This window comes from Xenopus laevis, chromosome 1S (genome assembly GCF_017654675.1).
Source record: "Xenopus laevis strain J_2021 chromosome 1S, Xenopus_laevis_v10.1, whole genome shotgun sequence".
In the NCBI taxonomy this organism is placed as follows: domain Eukaryota; kingdom Metazoa; phylum Chordata; class Amphibia; order Anura; family Pipidae; genus Xenopus; species Xenopus laevis.
In genome coordinates, this window is record NC_054372.1 from 99,186,380 (window position 1) to 99,195,829 (window position 9,450).

Below are 9,450 nucleotides of genomic sequence, written 5' to 3' on the forward strand. Positions count from 1 at the left end.
AAAAATGAATATGTTCAAATCAGAGCCTGACGTGATGAAGAATAAATAAACTGTTCAAAGGAGGATCCAAAGAAAGGAAATCTGATTAAAGTTAATATTGGCTATAGTAAAAGAATGGGACCTGTTATTCAGAATGCTTGGGACCTGGATCTTTCTGTAATGTGGATCACCATACAATGCTACTTAAAAATCCAGATAACTTTCCAAGCCATCCACAAAATTGGCAAAATACTTCCTATGGAGCAGATCTGGGAGTGGGATATAAGCTCTACAAAATGCTGGTATGAGGACTCATGCATATGCTCTTTCAGATATGTTAAATTAAGGATAAAATGTAACACTTTGGTAAAAATACTGATGGTATCTATTTACACCAGATCGTTGCAATCTTGCAAACTTCTAACTCATTATTAAATCTTCTTTCTATTTAAAAACATGGGTCTTATTTGCTATTTGAAGGTACAGTACTAAATACAAAAATACAAATTTAAAACTCTATACAGAGAGTACTTGCAGCTTGTCACCGTATTGACTAGCGTCATTAATTCCTTTGTGATATTTAATGGCAAAGTATAAGCAGGGCACTTTAGGCACAAAGGAACCCTAAATTACAAGCAAACATTGGCCCAAGCACTTCCCATGTGATGCTTATAATGACGCACTGCTGGAAAAGGAGACTGGAGTCCATAAGTCCCAAAGTATTTTTCTCAATGCGCATTTCACCCTTTCAGGCTTCTTCAGGGGCATTGTGAGAGTAAATGGGCACATCTGGTGGGGTAATATATATTACTGGAATAAGGAAAAAAATGTGGAAGTGACATGCTCTCTATTGTACACATATAATTGTAATACAAAAGAAGCTATGTTGGCTCTTTGTAATGCAAAATTCTGTATATATGTCAGAGCCAACATAGCTTCTTTGCAATCAGCTTTGAAGAAGGAACTGAAATGTTCTGAAAGCTTGCTGCAATTATCATCTTAGTTAGGTATCACCTTTACTCGAATTTTGTTATGCTTCATATCAAAAGTTCTACCCTATAACTTTTTCAACATTACCTGGAACCCTAATATAGTTTGTGTAAGGCTATTCATAACAATTCAAACAAGGGAGTGTTCATAAACACTTTATTCAGATGATATTGTCATTTACTATACATTTTCATTTACTTTTGTAGAGTGCACAGCATGGCAGCTATCCCTCATAAAAGTAAAACTTCCTTTGCAGAACAACTTACCGGTAAGTTTAAAATCATACTAGCAGATATGCAAACTATCCACTTTAAAAATACACCCTTCAGCTCTGCTCTTGAGCACTGTTCATCAATGCCATGTCCTCTTTGCACAAGGCAGCTATGTCTACAGCAGAGAAGAGGCAGCCCGGGGGAACCAAATGGTTTTAGAAATAAATTGTATTAAAGGTCAACTTTATTATGTAGCAGACCATTTTGTCAGTGTCTGTCAGTATAATTTTAGCAAAGACTGGAGTGAAGAAAATGATTCATTTAAAAAAGTATTGGCCCAAGTAACACTGTTTCTCCTAAGAGAAAATGTTCTAAACTCAAATTCCTTTTGTCACATTCTGACCCCTCATGTCCTAAATATTATGTATTATTATGCCCTAAATGTTATGTATGAGAAGGCCAAGATACAGTTTTCAAGATAACCCCTTCATGCATATCCCTGATGGTATACTGTGTGCACACTGTGTACGTTTGTGTATTCTATGGTATTGTAAGCTCTTGCAACCACAGAAAACATCTGAAACTCCCGGAAAAATATATACTATGCACAATTGCTGTCACTTAGCAACAGAATTTGGTCCAGACACTCCAGACAGCAGAGAACCTTTTGTTGAAGCTGCTAATAAATGTTATCTCAATCGTCACATATTTACATTCCATGTTAAGTGTATGTGTCAAAATAGTGAATACTTTATAGTCCTGAGGTTGATTTACTGCCATGGGTGCTATACTGCAGCAATGCACACAATATAGTCATTTAAGTATGTCTTATTAAGTATGCAGCATGGTGCAAAAGTGCAAAAAACCTTGGTTCCTTTTTCCCCGTAATATAAAACAGTACCCTGTACTTGATTTCAACTAAGATATAATTAATCCTTACTGGAGGCAATCATATTGGGTTTAGTTAATATTTAAAGGATTTTTAGTTGACTTAAGGTATGGGGGATCCAAATTAAAGAAAGACTTCATACATGCAAAACCCTAGGTCCAGAGCATTCTGGATAACAGGTTCCATACCTTTACTATAGCTAGTGGAATGCCCAGTGGAGTAACGACAGGGGGAGCAGGGGGTGCAATGCACCAGGTCCCGCTCCTCCTCAGGGCCCGCCGGAGATCGCGCCACATCGTGGGGGTAAGGAAACCACACGTCTAGAGAAGTGGGGGGGGGGCCCAGGTGCACATCCTGAGCATGGGCCTGCAAGTGATTAGTTCAATTACTGGGAATGCCCCCTAACTTCCGCAAAATTTACATGTGCGAGTTGGTGATCACTGATAGATTCAATTCAGTGAGAAAACTTTATTATGGTTTATCACATGAAAACTCATGGACTTTTCTCCAAATTCAGTTCCAATTTTTTCCCCTAGACTTCAATAAAGTTTAAACATGATAAACTGTAAGTTTACTGGATTGATTCTGGGCCAAAGTGTAAATATATTGGTGTTGAAATTGGGATAATCTTTCATCTGCTGTGTAGATTCTAGAGCCATTGAAGGGTTAAGCATCTGTAACAGTTTAGTGGATTTTTGTTATAACAGAGATAGTCCTTTAAGCAATATGCTGAGAATAACATAACACAGCGATCTGTCCCAATTACATAGCTATTTCATTTTCCTTTAAGCCAGCTGTAACTTTTTGACCCAGTGATGTTCTTAAATGAAGAGCACTCAACACACACTTTCCTTCATCCTGCTCCAAAAGCTGATCTCAATTTTATATCACTTAGACGCCAAAGGCACTTCAACTTGTTCTAAAGTCACAATCAGTTATTACTGAGACAATCAGAGAATGCGATCTCTTGTGCTGCTAATTGGTTTTACATAAAACTTATGACCGACCATGTTACCATATTAAGATGGACACTGAAATTTGACATTTTCAAGGAAGTTGTGGAGCCAACAGATAGAGGTGAGCAAATCTGACAAATAGGCTTGATAACATACAGACTCAGTATCTTTGTTTGTTTTTTTACATTTAAATGAGAGCATTGCAAAAATAAGTGATCTGTTTAAAGGAAGCATAACCTGATAACATAAACATGTTAGGTGAATACGTATGAGCATTTATATGTGAAAAATGCATTTGCCCTTACAATGTGTCTATATTTAAACATACATAAATAATGTTACCCTGAAATGAGGTCAAGTCCATTGTAAACACAAGAAAAATACAATGTACCCAACCTCCAAAACCCAGAATTAAGCCCTGTATTTGTCTATGTTCAAGGTAAGTTCACATGTACATTGACTTTGTTTATTTTCTACTAGGGATGCACAGAATCCACTATTTGGTATTTTTCAGCAGGATTGGGGCGAATCCTTGTACCTGGCTGAACTGAATCTGAATCTGATTCGGTTGGTATTCAGACAAATCTTTCACAAAGGATTTGGGGATTGATCTGAATACTGAACTGAATCCTAATCCTAATTTGCATATGCAATTAGAGACAGGAAAGGAAAAAGTGTGGGGGGGAAATGTTTACGTCCTTGTTTTGTGACAAAGATTTCCCTTCCCGTCCCTAATCTGCATATGCAAATTAGGATTTGGATTCAGTTCAGCCAGGCACAAGGATTCAGTCAAATCTGAATCCTACTGAAAAAGGCCAAATCCTGGCAGAATCCCGGATTCGGGGCATTCCTATTTTTTACTTTCTTTAAAGGGCATGTAAAGGCAAAAAATTAAAATTCCATTTTTACTCTCTTTAATAAAAAAGAAACCTATCTCCAATATACTTTAATTAAAAAATGTGTACTGTTTTTATAAGAAACCTGACTGTATGCAGTGAAATTCTCCCTTCATTTACTGCTGTGGATAGGAATTGTCAGATGGTCCCTAACTGCTGAGCAGGGAAACAATCATACTTATGAACAGCAGGGGGAGCCCCCGCCTTACTTTCCAGCCATGCAGAACTCAAGCAGCTTTGTTTATGATGATCCCTAATCCCAGCCCAGACCACACTGAGCATGTGCACAGTCTTAGTCTAACAAAGATGTTTAACAAAGTTACAAGATGGTGACCTCCTGTAGCCAACTTTGAAAGCATAAATGATTTGTTTGATTAGGCTTGTGGTGCAGTAAGCTCATGTTTATATTTAGTATACAAAAGTATACAAAATACAGCATTTCTAGCCTTATTCTATTTTAGACTTTACATGCCCTTTAAGTATTAGTTACAAGTTGTAAAAGTTCTATACTATTGATTTATAAACATGCACACAGGGGCTAGAATGCACTGTGCACTTTGAGGACAGCCAAAGTGAAGCCCAGATGTAATATTGATGTATCCATCTGTTCATTAAATCAACTACCTTTGCTCTAATATGAATATCTAGACAGTATGAACTAATCTGGGTTCTCTGGCCAGATGGGGGTACCACTAGTCTTGCGAACTAGATATCAAGTATAGATTACGGTAAACCTTGACTATAAATTTGATTTCATGTGCCTAACAGCTTGCTTTGCCATACATGCACCAGTCTCAGCTACTGATTTGCTGAGCAATTAATTCACGTAACCATTCGGCAGAGAAGCAGATAGTGGTAGTTTCCTAATATTTAAGCCAGTGACACAGACAATCACTTTCCCTTCTCTGTACTGATAGTAGTGGTATACAATATTCCTATAGTTTCTGTGCTGTGGGACAGTGCATGAGCTGGGTTCATGGATAACTAGCAGTGCAGTAGCCCATAGTAACTGCTATAATTGGAAACAAAGGATAAAAGTCTGTTTGGAAGAAGGTAGTACCATCATTTCACATCAGAATGTGAGAAAAAAAGGGAATATGTGAATATTTAGTGACTATTTTAGCTCTTCTATATAATATATATATATATATATATATATATATATATATATATATATATATATATATATATATATATATATATATACGTATAATAAATACATATATGGATATATAAAAAAATAAAAACTGATTCATTACAATATGCAGTTGCATTTACACTGTTGTTATCTAAGACATTATGTGACTGATATTGTGATTAGTGGCATTAACACTGCAGAAGTATGGTTGATACAGTTCACTTTACTTACTGAATAAGGCATATTGCCTGACTTTTTGATATCTCTCCTCAAAAGCTCCTATTTTAAACCTGAAGTTCTTTAAGTTTTTCTGAATGTCTACGGGATATCTAGGGCCAATGCAGATTCATATTGCAGATGACACATGGAGAAAATAGAATATGTAAGGGAAACAGTTGTCATCTGGCCCTCATACTTAGTAACAGCCCTGGGACCCTTTGTCAACATGAATACAGCAGGTTCTTAAATTGACCAACTGCACAGAATTATTCCACTGTTCCCATGATCAGAAAAGCTTGCTGTTGGCCATAGATGCAAAGGTAAAGTTATACGAAAGGAAGGTTTGTATGATATTTGGATCTTGTGTGGATCATCCCGATATTTTTCATGCAATGATGATTGGTTGTTTAGTCGATAATATCTCTACATGTATTGCCTATCTGATGATATCAATGGGCAACTGTCACTACTATTTGTCAGACATAACATTATTATGATTGCTGTCTGTCAATTCATGGCCAGAACATCATCTGATTTGTTCTTTTTACTATCTTATTTAATCTGAATGGTTTGTGGTAGGTCAGAACAGACAATAATTTGTCAGACAAAAGGATAAACCTGACTATGGGGGGGTTGTGGATGCACACCTGAGGCCAATTTCAAAAAGTTTAAAGCCCTGTCTAAATAATTCAAGTAAATATGCAAGTGCATGTAATTTTGAAACAGGTTTTTTTTGTTAAAGACAAAAGGATAAACCTGCACATTTATGGCCAGGTTTATGTGATCATTTTTTTTGCCCAGTGGCAAAGTGTACCTAAAAATGACTTTCAAATGTTTGCAATTATGTATGGGGCCAAATCCATGTTTATGTAGGTTTGTAGTAAGTATAAAAGGGTTCAACATTCAGAACACTGGAGAAGCCTTATGACAGTTGTAGAAGTAATGCAATTTAAAGAACAGTAAATAAAATATTCTGCCAACTGACTTTGCTTATCATTATAATATAATTATATGATATTCTGTTTTGGAAACTCTATATATCTGTATATTTTTATGATAAAGATAACGCATGAGCAAAGCACATTTTGAATTCCACATCCCATTAGTTGCTGATCACACTGCAATTACCGAGAGTACAGCAAATCAGCAATTCACATGGCATCAGGCAGTCTCCCTCATAATAGCACTATAATTTGGAAGCTCAGTTCTGCAGAATCACAAACTGGCATTACCTGAGATTAACTATGAATGGCAAATCCGTAATTGTAATTAATTGATAATGGGCTTAACTCTTCCAGGGTTGAAACATCCCAGGGGACGCGGTTTCTCTCTTGCTCTCTCATTATTGTGAATCGGTTCTGGTGTGGATTCTATCTCTTACCATTGCAATTACTATGTGAATAATTACCCTCTGTAACTGTCAGGTTAGATATAGAAGGAGAATGCTACCAGACAATTAATCGGTAGCAATTGGGCCCATGGCAACATTGCAGAACATACGGATTTGTTTATCAAACTGTAAATGACCACAGTGAGAATAACCTGGCAGCTGCTCTCATCCAACCCTGCTGTAAATGACAATACAGATGTCTGGGCTCCATTATTGTAAACATTCTGGTCAATTGATAAAGCAGAACACTGTCCATAAGGCTGTGCTCTGTGAAAAATATGAAAAAAAGGCAGACACATTATGCAAGCAGAAGAAAGGGTCAAAAGAGCTTGCAATTTAGAGGTTCCCACAGTTCTGCAATATATTGCATTTCAAAGTATTTAAAAGTAAATAACACACATCCAGCATTTTAGTAACAGGAACAATGTATAGTAAATTATATCATGATAATCATTGTAACTTGCTTTAGTACAATTGCACTAACAGCATACACCTACCTTTTTTATGAGCTGATGGGTTCCCCACAATACTATCCACACCATGCTCCGCCTTGATCTGGGCACACAATTCCTAGTGAGAGCAGCTGCTTGCCATGCTTTTCCTTGATCCACACAGGTTCCAACTGACTTGGCAGGCAGGTGATAAGGACACAAAGGGTAGTTACTGTAAGTAGATGGAAGGGCGCTGTTCAGCTGCCTTGGTCCTGAAAGCTGCTGCCGGCATTCAAAGAGAGGTGGTGCAGCCGGTATGTTCAATGTAGGACTGACAGAGAAGTGCTTCATTCGGAGCTCTCACTGCTGCTAATTAAAGATGCTGGAGAAGAATGTCTCTGTAATTCCACCCTGAGCCATCCTTCCTCTAAACATGTTCTGTCTGGGAGGCAGGCGTTCTTCCAAAATCCATCAGGCTCCACCCACACTCCACCTCCACGACTAAATCATTTGCATATATACAGTGTGGAAAATCCAGAATTAAAGCTCAGTGAAAAAAAAGTGCATGTGAGCCAGATTTGTTTTGTTTTGGTGTCTGAGGTTGACAGCTTAATCTCTGAAATGCTGATAAACTGCAATCTGGGAAGGCATGTACAGTATACTGTGATACGAATACTGCCTTGGAAGATAAAACCTTATTTTGTCCTGTTTGTCATTAGTATTGGTAGTATCTAAACCCTTCAGAACAGAAACTGCTGTGACAAGTGTAATTCAATCCTCTACTATCTGCTCCATCCAGTTCAGTTTCTGCTTTTATTCTTTATACTACTAGCAATAAATCTGAGAAGTACTGGTAAATGTATTTTTAGGTTCATAAGATGAAACATGCCGGCCTGTATAAAAATATTTCCTTCTTACTTTAAGGGAAGCTACAACAAAATAATTTGCCCTCCTATATGAAGCATAATTTAAAATCCACATGTTCAAGCATTTTCAGAATTTAAAAATATTAAAAATCAATTCAGGGGACCAGTTTGGGACCACCATCATTATTATCTGCTGTGTTTTTTAATGGCCTTAAATTCAGAGGTAAGAAGCAGCTTTAAAGGAATATTACCGTTTATTTATTCTAATGATAATTTATATAAACATATTAATATATTTGTGGATGTTTTAATGCATAATCACTAGGTGGAGTATGAAGTGAGCAGTGGGTTATTTCTTGTGAGCTGATTTCCTTCCTAGACTTTTTTCAAATCAGAGTTATCTGAAGTAATCTATGACAGAAGAAATAAATTGGCATACTATGTGCATTAGTTATACTGTATGTATTAGGGATGCACCTTATCCACTATTTTGGGATTTGGCTGAATCCCGAATCTTAATGAAGGATTTAGCCGAACCCGAAACAAAATCTAAACTGTAGTTCTCATATGCAAATTAGGTTAAGGGTTTAAAAAAAAACAAAACACTGCATTTGGAATAAAAACTTGTGTGACAGTGCTGCCACAATCCTGCCAAAAAAAACATCTGAATACCAAACTGAATCCTGGATTTGGTGCATTTCTAGTAGGTATGCAGGTTTAATTATGACACACGCTATCATTGTGGCATAATTAATTAATATCTAGTAAAACAATGTAACTGCCCAGAAACACAACTTGAAAGAATGCCCAGTTCAATAAATATACATTATATATATTTTACATGAGCACCATAATGTTGCAGTGGTTAGCACTGCTGCTTTACAGCACTGGTGTCCCACATTTCTAGCCAGGGCACTATCTGCACACAGTTTGCATGTCCTCCTTTGTCATGCAGTGAAAGATGATCAGGTAGGGGGTAACTTTTGGTGCTGTGTGCACTGCACTCTTACTGGCTCACCCCCCCCAAATAGAAAAAGAAATCTGAGAGGGTGTGACCTCCCCTTCCTTTCCTCCTTATGTGATAAGGACCCTAGATTGCAGAGAAAGAAGTTTAATGCACTATGGAATATGTTGGGACATGTACTGGACAATGTATCTGGACTACGCATGTATGCATGAACTTTATCTACTAACTTTAGTAACGCCAGTAGTAGATGTAGTAGTTAGCATTGCTTATATTTTGTAATTACATTTGTCCTGATAACATTAGCACAACCCAAGCCTAGGGTTGCCACCGAGCTGCAATTTGATCAGCCAAGTCAGAAAAACATCCAAACCCCCATATGTCATCTATCTCTTCAAAACCCTTTAAATTCCTCTAGTGCCCCCTGCAGTTCATATGTTTCCTATTCCCAATGCAGATAAAGAAATCATAATAGTAATGCAGGCTACTACTTCCTTCCTAGAGGAGAAGCCAATGCTGG

General features: G+C 37.2%; 1 protein-coding gene across 1 annotated transcript in view; it reads right to left on the reverse strand.

The window, feature by feature from the left end:
• LOC108703692 (FERM and PDZ domain-containing protein 1-like) overlaps positions 1-7,536 on the reverse strand; it is a 92,244-nt gene extending 84,708 nt beyond the window's left edge. Inside the window, 1 exon segment of the mRNA XM_018239861.2 lies at positions 7,167-7,536. The gene's annotated coding sequence lies outside the window, so the exon portion shown is untranslated.
• Positions 7,537-9,450: the final 1,914 nt, after the last annotated feature.